Source organism: Indicator indicator, chromosome 12 (genome assembly GCF_027791375.1).
Source record: "Indicator indicator isolate 239-I01 chromosome 12, UM_Iind_1.1, whole genome shotgun sequence".
Taxonomy (NCBI): domain Eukaryota; kingdom Metazoa; phylum Chordata; class Aves; order Piciformes; family Indicatoridae; genus Indicator; species Indicator indicator.
Window position 1 is genome coordinate 19,157,068 of NC_072021.1, and position 18,055 is coordinate 19,175,122.

Genomic DNA, 18,055 nt, shown 5'->3' on the forward strand with positions numbered 1-18,055 from the left:
TAAATAGCATAACAAAAGCCGAAAATTGGAGCACTTAAAGAAAACTAAAGCCTGCAATTAGCGCTATTTTTGTTTTAGTAAACTCTTCTTATTTAAATTCTGAGCTGGATTTTTGAACTTTCTGGGCACGATTTCATTTAGAAAAATATTTCACTATCATCAAGACTATCTGTGTACACATAATTTCATCATGATAATTGTTCTCATAATGTAACATTTGAACAAGCTATATGATTTTTATTTATTTGGTTTTAATTAGATTTGCATGCACTCTAAGTGCATTTACTTTAACTGTGTCATAGGACAAGGACCAAGATTAATGTAAATGTATATAGCACAATATTGAAACATTTTCCCATCCATCATTTATCTACTGCATTTAACATGCAGTGTTAGATAGGAAGTGCAATATGTCCCTATCGGACACAGTATAGAGCTGTTCTAATCAGATTTATTGATGTTTCAATAACAAAACTTGGTGTGGTGTTGACATTTTTGAGGTTAACATTTTTTATTGATTTTTGCTATATCTGAAGTGAATTGCTGAAATTCCATCCAGCATAACTCCCATTGCAATCTGTGCAACACCTTTTTTTGTTCCTTATGTTCCTGATGTATTTGCTTAGTCAGTCAGCTCTCGGTGAAAGTTTGCTGGCCTATGTGTTGAGAAAGAAAGCAGGAAAACCTTCAAGGTTTGGCCTCAGGCTATCAGCAGTGAGATCTCTGCAGTACCTTGTGCCTCTGAACTCCAACTGTCCTGAAGCTAAGCAAAGTTCACAGATCTGGCACTGGAGCTGAGCCAAGTCTGGTAGTCCAAACCTTAGCAAAGTTCTCACTGAGGCAGGGGAGTTTCAGCTGATTAAAAATTTTGGTCTGTCCTGCTCTCTTTTAACTTTGTATATGTTCAGTAACCTACACCCAGGAAGTGGGGGGGTGTGAGATCTCAGTCTCTTCACTGAACTGCAGTGAAGTGCAGTGAACAGGTTCTGTGACCTGAAATACGGGACATACTTGAGAGAGGCTTTTGAAATATTTTGTTGAATTAAGATAGCCCAGCACTGCAAAGACATTGAAACCTTCAAATTAGAGTTGTTTTCAAATTTTTTTCTTCACACTGTTTGGGTTTAGATCTGAATGCTCATTTTAGAAAACCTGATGAGGTTAAATCAATAGATGATGAGGTCTTTTTCATAGAGAAAAGTTTACATAAACTTTAACACATGCTACTTGAGCAAGTTTGTTAAATGCAAAATGTGGACAACAGCCATACTCTTCCTCATGGAAGGATGTGGACACTAATATAAAAATGCAGAATAACTGTGAACTTTTCAAATTCTGGAGAAATGAAAGATGTACTCATGTTCCTCTGAGATGAACTATTTTTGTATTGGTTTTGCTTTGAGGCTTTCTAAAAAAAAAAATCAAACATCTTTTCAAGGGGCACAATGCTCTCACAATACTTCTGTTGTGTCAGCGTGAGCTGAAATCCCTCCCCCCCACTGACAATAACCAGGCTAGCTCAGTCTGGAAGCAAATGAAAGCTGCATTTACAAAGCAGAATCTACAATCTATGATGAAATGCAATGAATATGTACAAATATACAAAATTCACAACATTTACAAATATATACAATCAACAGAAAAGCACAACCAATCTCCCTTTCTTCCCCCCAAAGGGGACCCTTCCCAAAAAGGCCTCCCTCTCCCAGGAGCTTCCCCCCCAGGCCCCCCTTGGACAGAAAGCAGAGTTAGTTAGAGCAGAAAGTTGTTAACTTAGTTGCCAAGGTCAGTACGTGTTATCTTCAGCCAGAAGAGAAGAAGAAGACAGCAGCCAGACAGCCCAGCAACTGCCCCAACTGCAGAACACAGAATGTGCAGAGTGCCCACTTTGTTTTGGGTAATAGTTCTTAAACATTTCTATCTATCCAATGGAAGTGTTTAGAACAATCAGTATTTTGATTTCTTATACCCAATAGTGACCTATTTACACTCTTTCACTTTCTCTGTTCTGAACTTTGCAAGGAAAAATTAAAAAGACAGTTTCAAACCATCACAGTCCACCCCTTCTAAACAATTCCATTGGCTGCTACTACCATTTATCTAATCTAAAATAATATCTACAACAATAGGTGAATAAAGACCATAGTCCATTCCGGCTATCTCGGATGTAGATGATTCAAAAGAGTCAAATCACAGGAAAAACAGCAAACAGCTTGTTTCCTCGCAGATGGAGCGAAGAAAGGAACAGGGACTCTCAGGTGACTCAGGGCTCTCAGGGTTCGTGCACCGTAGATCTCATGAACTCTCCTCTTGGGCGCGATGCTGTGTCTGCGCAACACTCTGAATTTAACCTCTCTCAGCCAAAGTTAGATTTCTTTGTGGAATACACTGAATTTCACCATTTTCTTGCATCACCCAATAGGTGTGACCAGGACCTTCAGCAGAAACCACCCCTCGGACAGGTTTGGCCTCTCCTGAAGGAGAAAATACCCAAACAGTTTTGCCTAACAGATTCTTTTCTCTGATAACAGGAACTCTACCACCTTCCTCCTTTCACAACAAATCTGATTGGGCAGGCCCAGCTCGATTCACTGAACCTCTACTATTCACTAACCAGGTTGCTTGTGCTAAATGTTTCTCCCAGTTTTTCAAAGATCCACCCCCCATGGCTTTGAGAGTGGTTTTCAGCAAACCGTTGTAGCGTTCGATCTTCCCTGCAGCTGGTGCATAGTAGGGAATGTGGAATATCCACTCGATGCCGTGCTCTTTGGCCCAGTTTTTTACAAGATTGTTCTTGAAATGAGTTCCGTTGTCCGATTCAATCCTCTCTGGAGTTCCATGTCTCCACAGGATTTGTCTCTCCAGGCCAAGAATGGTGTTATGTGCAGTTGCATGAGGAACTGGATAAGTTTCCAGCCATCCAGTGCTTGCCTCTACCATAGTCAGCACATACTGCTTACCAGATCGAGAACGAGGTAGAGTGATGTAGTCAATCTGCCAGGCTTCACCATACTTGTACTTGGACCATCGGTCACCGTACCACAAGGGCTTGATCCGCTTTGCCTGCTTAATAGCAGCACAAATGTCACAGTCATGGATGACTTGTGTGATAGCATCCAGGGAAATGTCAATGGATCTGTCACGAGCCCATCGGTAGGTTGCATCTCTGCCTTGATGTCCTGACGAGTCATGGGCCCACCGAGCTAAGAACAGCTCACCTCGGTGTTTCCAGTCAAGATTAGGACCAGGATCAGAGTTTGTGTCCACCTGGGAAACTCTTGCAGCTAAATCTGCCTGATGGTTGTGTTGTTGTTCCTCAGTAGCTTTGCTCTTAGGAATGTGAGCATCGATGTGTCTCACTTTCACTGGGATTCTCTCAATGCGAGCAGCAATGTCTTGCCACAGATCTGCAGCCCAGATAGGCTTTCCTTTCCTCTGCCAGCCATTCTTCTTCCAGTCTTTCATCCAACCCCACAAGGCATTGGCTACCATCCACGAGTTGGTGTAGAGATAAAGCTTTGGCCATCTCTCACGTTCAGCTACGTTAAGAGCTAGCTGGACAGCTTTTACCTCTGCGAATTGACTGGATTCTCCTTCTCCATCTCTCACTTCTGCAACTCTGCGCGTTGGGCTCCACACTGCAGATTTCCATCTCCGCTTGTTCCCAACAAGACGACAGGAACCGTCTGTGAACAAAGCATATCTCTTTTCATCATCAGACAGATCACTGTAAGGAGGAGCTTCCTCTGCACGAGTTACTCTCTCCTCTGGAGGTTTAGCACAGCTTGTGCCTTCTGGCCAGTTTGTGATCACCTCCACCAAACCAGGCCTTTCGAGATTTCCCATTCGAGCTCTCTGTGTTATCAGAGCCATCCACTTAGACCAAGTAGCATCTGTTGTGTGATGTGGTGAAGAACCTTTGCCTTTGAACATCCAATTCAGAAATGGCAATCTAGGAGCTAGAAGAAGTTGTGACTCAGTTCCGATCACTTCAGAAGCAGCTTTCACTCCTTCATAAGCAGCTAAAATCTCTTTCTCTGTTGGAGTTTAGTTTGCCTCTGAGCCTCTGTAGCCATGACCCCAGAAACCAAGAGGATGTCCTCGTGTCTCACCTGGAGTTCTTTGCTCAAATCCTTTGAAATTATCTATTTAGAACATTATGCAATCCCCATTCACTTTTCATAGTTTCCAGATCCAAAGCTGTATATTTAACAGCTTTCTACAGTCCTTCAAAGGATGTGGCCCTCTCTGTGTTTTAGACATCACCAACAAGGTTTGTTGGTAAACGTACTTTCGTGTTAGCTAGTCTTGATGGAATTCTTTCATCTGTTTGATGATTTCTATCACTGACATATCTGTCATCTTTATCTGTGAGTGCTGTCACCTGGGATTTTCTTTTAGTGAGATGATATTTGATGTTTATTTCCCTCTATCTTTTTTTCTTTCTCTTCTTGAAATATTTTCTTGTTGTATGACATGAATTCTTATGACAGTTTCAAATGAATAGTTTTGCTGACTTCAGCATATCGTAATTTCTTGCTTAAATGCCAGTATTTTTTTTGTCTTTTGCATTTCCTGAATCTTTTGTGAGCCAGAATTCCTTTCTATGATTTATCCTCACTGTATTGCCTTTCCTTTTATCACATGGTCAAACATCTTTTCAAAATGCTACTCAACTTTTGATTCAGAACTGGAATGCGGGTGGTGTAGATCTCTTCAGGTACTGGAAAATATGAGTCTCAGAGTAGTGAGAAACTCCATTTTCTCTCATTCCTCTTGCTGTAAAATAGGAAGTAGATTTTTTTTCCCCTTTCACTTTATGATAAAAGGCTCAATCATAACAATCAGTATCATTTGTAAGCTCACACTGTGACAAACAGTTTGAAAATGATAGAACCGTATAAATGGTGTCACTATTTTATTCAGCTCAAAATGTGTAATTCGATTAAACTTCCACATAGTCCTCAAAATATCAGGAAAAATTGCATGATTTATATGAAAACTCATTCTCATAAATCAGTGAAAGATCATGCACATCAAGTCAAAACTATTCATGGTTGCAAGGTGGGTGAAATGATTCATGTTGCTTGAATGGTACTATTGAAATGAAGAAATCCAGTCTGGAATGAATTTGAATTCATATTTAAAAGGATGAGGAACAAAACATTCTGAAGTCCAGAGACTCATTTTCTTTAGAAGCCAATGGATGTGTAAAAAAGAAATCTAATATTTCAGCCCTCTGCATAGCTGGTTCAAGCCCCAGACAAAATTTACAGTTGTTATAATGTTGGTATTTAAAAAAATAACAAAAACACCAGGTTGTTTTCTATGTTGTTTTCAGTGTTCTATCCCACATGTTGTTTTCAGTCATTCTGGATCTGGATTGTAAAGTTAACGAGGACCAGGTTATGCATTTCTTATTTACAACTGTGAAATGTTATTCTCAAATAAATATTCTTAAAATAATGTAGCAAAAGTAACCCAAAGAATATGAAAGAAAAATATAATACAGCCTCAAATCAGCTCTGCCTCTGGTCCAGTTGTTCACATTAATCCCCATTCTTATTCTTATTCTGTATTTTAGATACTATAAAATTTTATATACAATTTAATGATTTGTGTACATGGCACACCCATAGATATTTTCTAATAAGATGCCATTTTCAAAAGCATGAGACTTTCCTGACTTTAATCATTAGGCACAATCTGATTTATGATTCAGCTGAAATGATCCATCTGTTTCTGAGAACAAAAGAAATGCAAAAGAAAATAAGACATTATTCTGTTCAGAGTGAGACTCTTACAGCAGCTTTATTAAAGATGAACTTCTTGTAGTGTGCATTCTGGAGTTAGTGAAAGAATATTTGCATGCTTGCAGAAATTAACCCAATGCTGAAATCTCTCTTTGCATATGTTTAAATTTGATGTTTGTCACCTAAATATATTAAGGATTCCATGTATTAAGAAGCCACTGCAGCTCTAAACTGCAGGAGGTAAGCAAAGCTGTATCTACTATTGTTGTATTTCTCTAGCAGGAGTTATGGGGAGCTGAGAAAAGGGAATCTATATTCATGGAATATGACAAAGATGGGTGAAGAGGAGTCAGGAAGGATAAGAATGACTGGGAGCAGAGATCAGATTTTGCTAAAAGAGTGGAAACCTCTTCTAAACCAGTGTATGCAATCTGCACCTGCTTTAGAAGCCTAACCTCCCACTAGAGTCTACGACTGATAAGTTCACCTGAACATACATCACTGTTTGATGCCATTAGTAATGCCTGAAGACATCCACAACAGGCTGCCAGACATGACCCAGGACCTGTGGTAGATTCATGTCCTTTTGAAGAAGCAGCTAAACATCAGTGATAGATATCATAGAGAATTTTAGGTGGCCTAGATGAAAACTTTTTCATCCATTTCAGCAGCTAAGCCATGGTTTAGAGATCTATGCATATTAGCCACTGGGTCTGAGAACTACTGAGTCAATTAGGCAGAGTTTTGATTTAGCTGCCTAAGCATAGACAAATAGCTCCATTTGAATGTTGTAGATTACTCAAGATCCCCAAACATGGTCTCCAAATGGGACTTGCAGATATGATAGAGGAACAATCTCTTAGAGATCCATGTGTTGGAGCAATAGTTGGAAGCATAACACTTATAAAACAGGAATGAAATAAGATTATATGCATCTGTTTAAATAATTGAATCGATTTCCCAGGTGCCAGCTGCGAATCAGCAACGTTCACCACAAAGCTTCACTGGTAGATTGCCACTGGCTGCAGTGACACCCTTGATGCTCACAGCTGGATACTAACATCTATGTAGAGAAGGCCAGATGGCTTAGGGTTTACAAGACTAACCACAGGAAATCTATGTGGTTGCTGACCTTGGTGCTATTTCAGAAGAACTAAGGTATCCTGGAGGTTGATAGAGGCATGTGTATGAACAAGACACATACTTTCCTACTGGTGCATTACAAGATGGTAAGGAAAAGCACGAACACAAATGAAGCAAAAGCACCCACATTTCCAAAAAGAGATGTGTCTAAATGAGGGTCTTGCTGTTCCAGAAGCAGAAGTGTGTTTGTAATCCATGCTTCTTGACGGCAGATGTGTGCGAGTGTATTTTCATGACTGTGTGTGATTGTAATTTATTGGAATAAGATATTGAATGATGTTTAGAAATACAGCTTTATTGATACTTTACAAGGTTCTAATATTGTGATTCACCTATGCTCTTAGTGATCCCTATTACTCAGTTTGTGAGTTAATTACACACCATTAGCAAATCAAAACTTCTTTAAATCTAATTCTCTTTAAATTAGAAGACATGAGCAGTTTATCCCTAGTACACCAACTCATAGAGGGGCATGTTACTAGTCTGAAGAGCAAAGTATTGCTCTAGTGTAAAGATAAAATCTATAGTAGAGACTATGTTTTCCTCTATTAACTATACTTGAGGAGTAGAGGAACACGAATGTCAATGTAGAAATCAAGTTCTCAAACTATGTGAAACACTTGGGAAAAAAAAAGTGTTGTGTGGTTTTAAGTCAGTCCCTTTTAAATCACTTTGCAATATGATGATTGAGCTTTATTTGTACTCAACATTATCTGGAATAGAGAGTAGTAGAGGTTTTATTTGTGCCTCAGAACCATGCCTTCTCCTAAGAACATCTAAACCAAGATGCCTAAAGTTTTCATAACCTGGTCTTGTGAACTGGCAGTGTAAACCTCTTAGTGACTTGGGGAACAGATCAAAGTATAAATCCAGATAACATCAGCAACTTTTTTTGAAGAAAATCAATTCCTCATCTGAAAATCTGCAAGTAGAGCTCTGTGTTCACATAGTACACTGGGAGCCATTCATGCACTCAGTTTGTCTTTTATGCTAGAGCACACATCTCCGTCTTTTCATTTTGAATTCCCACATCATTTCTTGTCCTTATTGTATCTAGTGGCGATGCTCTCATCAGGGAGCAGAAGATTAGAGGCTGAACAGATGTCACATTTTAAGTTAATAGCTGAGGTCTCTTTAAACAAAGCTGGATGTATGACTTTATGTCTCCCTTTACTTTTGCTTCATACAGTGCAAAAATATCCAGGATACCCACAGAGCTTTGCTGCATGTAAGAACTCTGTATTCTGTCAAAATAAATGCAGAGGAATTGTGCAAGCTTCTGAAAGATGAATCAGAGCTCTTCTGAGAACTGTTTTGTTTCTGTCCCCTTGATAATTCCCTTAGGGGTTACCAAAGTCTCTAAATGAATAAGAGCTATATTGAGATGTGTCAGCATTAGCTGCAGAAAGCATAAATTTAATCCAGGAATAAATGGCACCAACCCATACAGGATTTAGAGGTTCTGTAGAGGACACTAACTAATCTATGAATACCTCCACAGGAATCACATTCTAGATAGCTGCCAGGGAATCAACTGAATTGGCTTTTATTCCATTCAAACTGAAATTCTGACAGGGCAATGTGAACTCTAGAAGCAGAAAGGATTTCTTAAAAAATAGTAAAAGGAACCACAGGTTACTTGCTTAATGCTTACATTTCCAGCCTCCTGTTATATAGCTGCTGCTCTTCTACTAGGAGGGGAAAAGGGGAAGGAAGGAGGGAGCAGGGAAGCTCTTTAGAACAGATGCAAAAATGCCATTAGACTTTATGAGATGTCTTGATCCCCCAGTGGACTCTGATGTTCGTTTTGGAAGAGACTATACCACCATTACCCCAACCTTCTGCTGTTATGTTGAACAGACTGACCTTGAAAAGTCTTTCAATAAGACACTACATGTTGACTGTTTCTTAACCTGAGAGATTCAAGGTTTCTAAAAAAAAAAAAAAAAAAAAAAAAAAAGAAGTCATAATTCTGTCAATTTTCAGGTGCAGGAATCCTGGAGACATACAACAGACGTCCCTGATTCTCCAAGTGGATGCTGTTGTTAATGTGATCTGTTTGTTACGTGAAACATGAATCTGAAAACAAGAGAGATGTACAAAGAAATTGTTTCTTTTTTTCCCCCTTTTTCTTTCTCTAAGATGGAAATATAACATCCGAAGAATGATGTAAATTTACTTCACTTGTCAGTAGAGCTTTCTTGGTTTATATTACCTAGTTTCTGCCTGTGGGAAACAACACTGATGGGTTGGGTTTTTTATTGCTCACTTTCTACACAATATTTTGTTGATGAAAATTTCAAAGCATATTATACTGCAGAAGATTTGACAACATACTACTGAATGCTGAGACTACCTCATCTAAGGATAACCATTTCTAAAAATGAAGACTATTTGAATCTGTAGTCAATCAAGCAAATGAAAAAGAGCATTTAACAAGCAGTAGGAGGATGTTTAATCTACAGTGAAAAAAAGTATAATTTTCAGTCATTTAAAACCACACATCTGTTCTGTTCAGCTATGAAGGCCTCATTCCCTTCTTACTTAATATGAAGTAAGTCAGGAGTATAAAGGCTGAAGTCTGGTGACATATACCAGTATAAAATCATGATTAAAAGACAAATATTCACAATCCCTTACACTATGGGCCACAAATCAACTCTAAATACATCCTGATCTTTTCTCAAAGGACTGTTCTGTGGGTAGTTTATAGCCAAAGATATATTTCAATACAACAGATGCTCAATGAAAAAAAAAAAAAAAATGTCTAAAGAACTTCTCCAAAACAGTGGACTCATGTCACTGATTTTAAAGACAGTGGGACCAGTTCACAGTGTGCACAGTGCGGGGGAATGGGAAATGGGGGTTACAGTTAGTTCATGACATGTTGTTTCTGCCACAACTTGCTCCTTAGTGGGAGGACTCCACACACTATTCCTGTTTTCCAGCCTTTCCTTCCTTCACAGACTCCTCCAACACGGGGCCTTTCTATGAGGTACAGTCATTCAGGAACAGACTGCTCTGGTGTGAGCCCCCTATGGGTTCCCAAATTCTGCCAGTAAACATGCTTTAATGCAGGCTTCTCTTTCCACAGCTTCACAGATCCTGCCAGGAGCCTGCTCCGGTATGGGTTTTCCATAGGGTCACAGACTCCTTGAGGCTCATGCACATACTCTAGAGTTGGATCCAAAGAACTGCAGACACAGCTTCCTCAAAGTAACAAGAAAATCTGAGTGAAGCTCCTGTCTTACAGCCAGTTCTGTTCATTGTTACCAGTTTTCAGGTGGTACAATTCACCTGAGCAGTGTGAGCAGACACATTGTAGTATAGCTGCTTTTGATAATGAGATTATAACATGGTAAGTACCAATAAGTACCATTTTCTATCCATAATTTAAACACCTTAGCTTTCTCCTTCCTCATATGAGCTGAGCAGCCAGAAAAAAGAAAAAAAAAATCCAAAAAATTGCTTCTTCTAAGATAATCAATTGGGCTTGCTAGCTTTTCCCTGTCAGAAAAAACATAGTCATTTCAGTTTCGAAGAACCACATGATGTGTCCCAGTTAAAAAGATCTTGCATGCGAAGACCTTTCTCTGATTAACTGAAATTTCCGTTGGCCTCCATTGTAGCCACTCAATCTGTTATTTATATATATATATATATATATATATATATATATATCTCCCTGGAGATTTTCTTCAGAATCTTGCATATATAATTGACCAGCATGATCAATTCGACAGTCAGAAATTGGCTAGCAGATGTGCTTGTTCCATAAAATAGGAAGCAATGAAAAAGTTTTAGATCTTTAGAAAGCGGATGATTCCAGAAGAAAAAAGGTGGAGGTTAATTATTTCCATTCTTTCAGTCCATCAGAAATAATTAACAAAAAATATTCCTAAGTGTGACATATCATAATGAAGCCTGTGTGTGTATCTGGATTTGTACAACAGACAAATGCAAAGGTCCATACAGCCTCACATACATGAGGTCCTTTAGAAGATTATGAATCCAGTCTTAAAACCTCTAATTTTAATCTGTGAATTTATGCAAATGTAATAATGAGTGAGTTTTTAGAGTTGATGAAATCTACCATCAACTGAACAGAATTAACTCTATGATCAGTGGGCACCAGCATTATCTCAGATCAAAATTAACTTCTTCAGTTTTATTTTATTTGTGAAAGGTAGGATTTCCTCTTTTCTCCAGTTCTTAACTACATATAGGAAAATAACTTTTAACATTGGTATCAATCACTAAAGTTGTTTAAAAAAACAGTATTTGTAATTGTTTTCCTTAAGAGGCAAAAATTTAAAAAAAATAGAAAAAAAACATGGAATAAGGAAGATTTCATTCAATGAAGAGTAAGTATTATATGCAAATATATGTCTTCAATATATACAGAACAGGTTTTAACAATACCTGTGTTTTTGGGTTAAATAGAAAATAGAAGGAAAAAAAAAAGAAAAACACGACAAAACCCTGAAATTTCAAAAAAGAGTGGGTTTAGAGTCATATTTCTGAGCATTTTGTACATGATGCAATTCATTATATCATTACCTAATAGAGAAAAGATTCACAGTAGGCCAATGTCATAGGATCATGGAATGTTCTGGGTTGCAAATGACCTCTAAAGGTCATCTAGCCCAACTCCCATTTAGTAAAGAGGGACATCCTCCACTAGATCAGGAGCCTTGTTGAGCCTGACCTTGAATATGTCCAGGAATGGGGCCCCAGCTACCTGACTGGGCAACCTAATCCAATGATCCACCATCCTCGTGGTGAAAACAGGTTGTGGAGTTTACATCACTTGGAGATCTCCAAACCCACTTGGATGTGGTCCTGAGCAGTCTACAGGTTAGACTGGATAATCTGGACTACCTTGCAAAATAAAAATCTTGAAAATAAAATATATCAAATTAAGAAAAAAAAATGTTAGGAGATGGTTGGAAGTTTCTTTTGCCTTTGCAAATTTCAGTGCTATTAGAAAAGTCATAATTAGGACAAATGACTTTCAACAACATTACTTCAACATTGTTGTCTGGAAGAGGAAATCATGTCTGAAAAGGCATAAAAAGTAATTATCTTCTGACCATTCCAGTTTCTTTTTTTCTTTCTTTTTAACAACTCATCGAGATATTGCATATAACTCCACTTCCATGGGGAAACAAAGTCTGTCCTTGTTCATTTAATTAAATGTCATTTTAAATGAAGCAAACAGTGAGAGAACTCAGAGAGACTGGGGAATCTTGTCTGGTAAGTAAACTTGTATTTTAAAATGATTGTTTGGGAACATATGGGCAGCCTAGCTTACAAGGGCTAGAAATATGCCTGGACATGCTGAGAAACATGGCTAAGCATATTTAATAGTGACAGGCCGTAAGTGACTTTGTCTCTTCAATTCAGAGTCCTTCCTCCCCTTATCCTTTTCTTTCTACTTTTCTTCAGGGGCACAAGTGCAACAGTGATATTCTAAAATGTACAGTACTGCTCCTCCTCTCCCAGAGGCCCTGTAAAGATGTCACTGAAGTTGGTAATACAGCTTCTCCTCCAATAAAGTTTTGGAACATCTGGTGCAAGTCCATATGTCATTCTGGAACTTATCTGAACCCCACCGTCTTGAGCATGTTTTGATTTAGAAGTCCTCAGCTGTTTTAGTGGTGAAGAAAGACACCAAACCAACTAATGGAGAGATAACTGTGAATGCCTCTGCTATAAATTACCTATGTAAGGCACTGATAGCTGTAGAGACAGTGCATTTCCAAGTCTGATATGGGTTTTAAAAGGCACCATAAAAATATAACTACATTAATAACTCCTGAAGAGTGAGAATAGATACGTGAGATATGCTCAGAAGAGCAGCAGCTGCTCATTATGATGGAGGAATGGACATGTCTGCAGAGACCACTGGGTTAGGACAATGCAATGTGTGATCTGCCTTGCTCTGATGATTATTATCTGAAATGACTATTGTGGATCAATACTTTTTTAGAGTTGCTGATTATAAGCCCTATTTTGTTTTGGCAGTTCTGCCACCAAGGCAGTTAATGCCTCCCAAATTGTTGAATGCTGTTCATAGAATAGATGGAAAACCAAGATTAACATTAAAGACAAACTGCTTTAAAAATAAGATGACTTTGGTTAATCAGCATGATTCATGACTATCAAGATGAACTTGCTGAGGATTCATTATGAACTACCTCACTCCCCCAAGCAGAACACAGATCATTTTGAGCTACTAGTGTAAATCTTTGGGAGTTTCTTTGAACAGATTTGGGTCAAAGCCTTAAACCAGGTTTTTCCTGGTTCTACTATCACAGATCCTGCCACTGCAGCTGTGTTACTGCTCCCGCTAACACAATGCCACTTATATTAGCAGATGAAGCAGCAGCGCTGATAGGTGGTACCAAGGAAACACTGACTTCCTAGGTCTAGCTGCATGGGGGTTGGGACTACCTGGGGTAAATAAATTCTGTGAGGCCTATAAGGAAATGAACTTAGAAGGTTTCAAAAGTGCAGCAATTTGTTCAGTGAATCCACAGGGATTATTTCCAGTCACACCGTGACGCACTTGCATAATTTGTGATTGATTGTAAGCTGACAGTGATTTTTATTATATTTTTGAAAGGGAGAAAATGTGTTCACAGTAGGACCAATGAAATAGGATTGCAGATGCCGACATGCTCTCTGTGATATAAAGTACACAATAAAATATGAATATGGATAACTTAAGGTACTGTTCATGCATATGAATGGAGATAAGAGGCAGAGAATGATACAAAGAAGCGTATTTGTGCCCATAGTGAAGTCTGTGGGAACTTTACTGTTGTTTCCAACATCAGAAGGAATCATCAGATCTTTTCAAAAAACCCAGTTCGTCCTGTCTATCTGGATTTTCACAATCTTTGCTTTTCTCTTCTACATTCCAGATCTTGACTGAAGTACAGAGACACAAGTAACAGTATTAACTTCATATAAAAATGAGAAGTAGTAAGGAGTAATTTGAGTACATGGTACAGAGCATTCCCTTCTGTGATGGTTTGAAACTGTCTTTTTAATTTTTTCCTTGCAAAGTTCAAAACAGAGAAAGTGAAAGAGTGTAAATAAGTCACTATTGGGTGTAAGAAAGCAAAATACTGATTGTTCTAAACACTTCCATTGGATAGATAGAAATGTTTAAGAACTATTACCCAAAACAAAGTAGGCATTCTGCACATTCTGCGTTCGGCAGTGGGGGCAGTTGCTGGGCTGTCTGGCTGCTGTTTCTTCTTCTCTTCTGGCTGAAGATAACACACACTGATCTTGGCAGCTAAGTTAACAACTTTCTGCTTAACTAACTCTGCTTCTCTGTCCAGGGGGGTGTGGGGGGAAGCGCCTGGGAGAGAGAGAGGCCCCTTTGGGAGGGTCCCCTTTGGGGGGAAGCAAAGGGAGCTTGGTTGTGCTTTTCTGTTGATTGTATATATTTGTAAATGTTGTGAATTTTGTATATTTGTACATATTCATTGCATTTCATTGTAGATTGTAGACTCTGCTTGTAAATACAGCCTTCATTTGCTTCCAGACTGGGCTAGCCTGGTTATTGTTGGTGGGGGGGGGAATTTCAGCTCACACCGACACACTTCTTATTTTTGGTGCTCCAACTCGGGGCTCGATTGCTTGTATGATTTATTTCTGCTCAGATTAGGAAGCAAAATGAAGCTGTTTTGGATTCTGAGTCATTCTATTTCATCTATTATCGGTGCAATTGTCTACAGATGGGCCATTTCTTGCATGATAGACAAGATTGTGAGATATGTGGCATATAAGTCGTTTCTTTGGGTTAAGAACAAGTTACTGAATGTTGGCGAATTCTATTGTGGTCTTATTGGGCTAAGAAGCTATGGTAACTCAACTATGGATCTGCTAGCAGACACGTTTGAGTTTGTTACTCCTCTTACAGCTACAGAGGTTCTTTGGTACCTTAGACATCTTGTGCTAATCTTAATTTTGTTGCTTCTTGGAATAATCATATGGCTACTGATAGCACTGTGTCAAGAAAGACATAAGGCTACTTGCTCTTCCAACTCTGCTGTGAATGTGAAAACCAAGCCAGTAAATTTGGTGGCCACTGTAACCAGAAAGCGTAAAGGAGATGCAGATGCTGCAGGAGATGGTGCAGATGGAGATGAGGGTCCTTCTACTCAGGGTCCCTCTCTTAAGAAAGATCCTTCTGGTGAGGAAGAGAGGGTTAGCCTTAAAACTCTGGCAGACCTCTTGAGACCCCACATGGATGATGGAGATGTAGGTCAGGATGTAGACCCTGGTAGATTAGCAACTGCTGGCAGAGCCTCTGAACTCAAGGAAATTCAACGGAGGATTACAATAGGATTATGGGGACAGCAACCTCAGGATGATGATGATGAGGATGATGAGGATGACATACAGTCAGCTAATGCACCCAGACAGGAAATTAGACATGTGAGGAAGGATTACACCTTCAAAGCACAATTGGTAATGGTGACAAAGCTGAAGTTCCTACCCATTGCTGCAGTGCACAAAACAGCAGCACAAGTGTGCTAAACAGGGTGACTCATACAATAAAACACATTTGTGATTTAAAATTTGTTATCTGTCACAGATGGTCCAAGGCATACCAGTGGCCTCAGAGGAGGTTCCAGTGTCCTCAATACAACTTGGTTTTCAAGAAGAACTTTTGTGATGGTTTGAAACTGTCTTTTTAATTTTTCCTTGCAAAGTTCAGAACAGAGAAAGAATGTAAATAAGTCACTATTGATTGGGTGTAAGAAAGCAAAATACTGATTGTTCTAAACACTTCCATTGGATAGATAGAAATGTTTAAGAACTGTTACCCAAAACAAAGTAGGCACTCTGCACATTCTGCGTTCTGCAGTGGGGGCAGTTGCTGGGCTGTCTGGCTGCTGTTTCTTCTTCTCTTCTGGCTGAAGATAACACACACTGATCTTGGCAGCTAAGTTAACAACTTTCTGCTTAACTAACTCTGCTTCTCTGTCCAGGGGGGCCTGGGGGGAAGCTCCTGGGAGAGGGAGGCCCCTTTGGGAGGGTCCCCTTGGGGGGAAGCAAAGGGAGCTTGGTTGTGCTTTTCTGTTGATTATATATATATATATATTGTAAATGTTGTGAATTTTGTATATTTGTACATATTCATTGCATTTCTCTGCTTGTAAATACAGCCTTCATTTGCTTCCAGACTGGGCTAGCCTGGTTATTGTCAGTGGGGGGGGGGGAATTTCAGTTCACACTGACACAACTTTGAAGAAGATGGTGACTTTATAAATTACACTTGGAAGATCTTAGGCAAAATAAAAGGGATAATCTGAAAGATGACAATATTTTTATTAGATTTTTGAAAGTGTTTCATGTTCAGGAAAATGGTGACTCTGTAGACTAGGATGTTCCTAAGAGTAGGATTCCTTCCATGTCCCTAAAACTGTTGTTCTGTGAACTGTTAAGCCTTGTGAATTTTTCATGATGTTCAGTTAAATGATGCCTTTACCTAGTCTCACCTTAATTCCTTAATAAAAGTTTGATATCGCATGAGAAACCTTGAAGCCTAAGATGTTTGTAATTGTAATAATTGCTTCTATTCTCCACACTCAGCTAGATTATCATTCCCCCTGTGCATTAATGGCCATTTAACAGGCAAATGGGAACTTCGGAAAGGGAATATGAGGTATGTGAACTTGACAGAGTGGGTGGATTTTAGTCGAAGGTGCTGACCCTTTTCATTACTGGAACAAAAGTATACATTAAGTAACCACAGGCTTCTAAATCAGAGAGTTGTTCATAAATGGTATAATAAGACTTGGAAAAAGGAATCTGTTATTTTAAAATGCCAGGTTTTCAATTCCTTTCTTTTCCACTTTGGTTGTTTTGATTTAATTATGTTTCTGTTAGTCAAGCAAAATGGCAGCTGTGAAACAAAAATAATATTCAATGATACAAAAGGTACATGCAATCTTTCAAATACAGTTCAAGCTCCCTGTCAGGTCTCTGAGTGATTTCGACCTACACTGCTAATTGTAGTGTTCCTGTTCTCTCCCACTTCTTTCTTTCCTCTTACTGCTCTCTTTATACTTTCTGGCTTTATTTTCCTTACATATTTCACAAAACCCTTTCTGATTCAAATTATCATTTTGCTTAAGCTCTGAGTGATCTCATCTGACTTCACTAATCTAGACCTTAACTTTGCCTCTCCTATGCTGTATGTATTTTCTATAAAATGTGAGCTTCTCTGATACTTAGGCCACCTCAGATAGAAGGGTTTATGTATACAATACTACACAATATTAATTTTTAATATTATAAAATATTAAACTCAACCTCACAGTAGGGCCATGGACAAAGTAAATAACTATGTGAGAAGAGTCTTGATCCTTGCTAAGTCACTAACTACATTTTGAAAAGAGATTTAGGCAACTGTTTGTTGGCAAAGGCCAAAAACATGCAAAGAACTTTCTGGTTATTAAACTGTATAGATGTGCAAACTCCAGTCCTTAATTGAATTCCTTTGCTCAGAGTAATTGACTACATAGGTCAAGTCTAAGCTCCTCATTAAAATTTTCAGAACATACTACCAGGTACTTATTATTGTTAACTTTATCAAACTGGTCAGTTCAAAATCATTTAGACTATTGGAGTGCTAACAAACCAAACCAAACCAAAACAAAACAAACCAAAGCAAACGAAAACAAAACAAACTAAAACCACAAAACAAGCTAACAAAAAACCAAACACACTGAAATTGCATTTGGTTTTCAAGGGTCTTGTACATTTCATTAACATCTTTTTTCCTTTGGCTAAAGGTGTTTTAAAGGTGATAATAAACACCAAAAAATTAGGGATATGGACCATAAACTTATAATTTTAGGATACAAAATATAAGATAAAAAGTCTCAAAGCAATTTTGTTTTCTGAGTTTGAGTGTTTTGTTATAACTGAAGTAATGATAAGCTTTTTTAGATTAAATATCAAAACAAATAATTTAAAATGGCATAATAACCAACTTTGAGGTGCCTAAGCCTCCTGTGCTGGACAGAGCTGGACATTTTCAGAGCTAGACATCCCAAGGTTATTCACATAACAATCAACATGCTGACTGATATGGCTCCTAAAGTCATATCCAGGCACAGATATAGTTT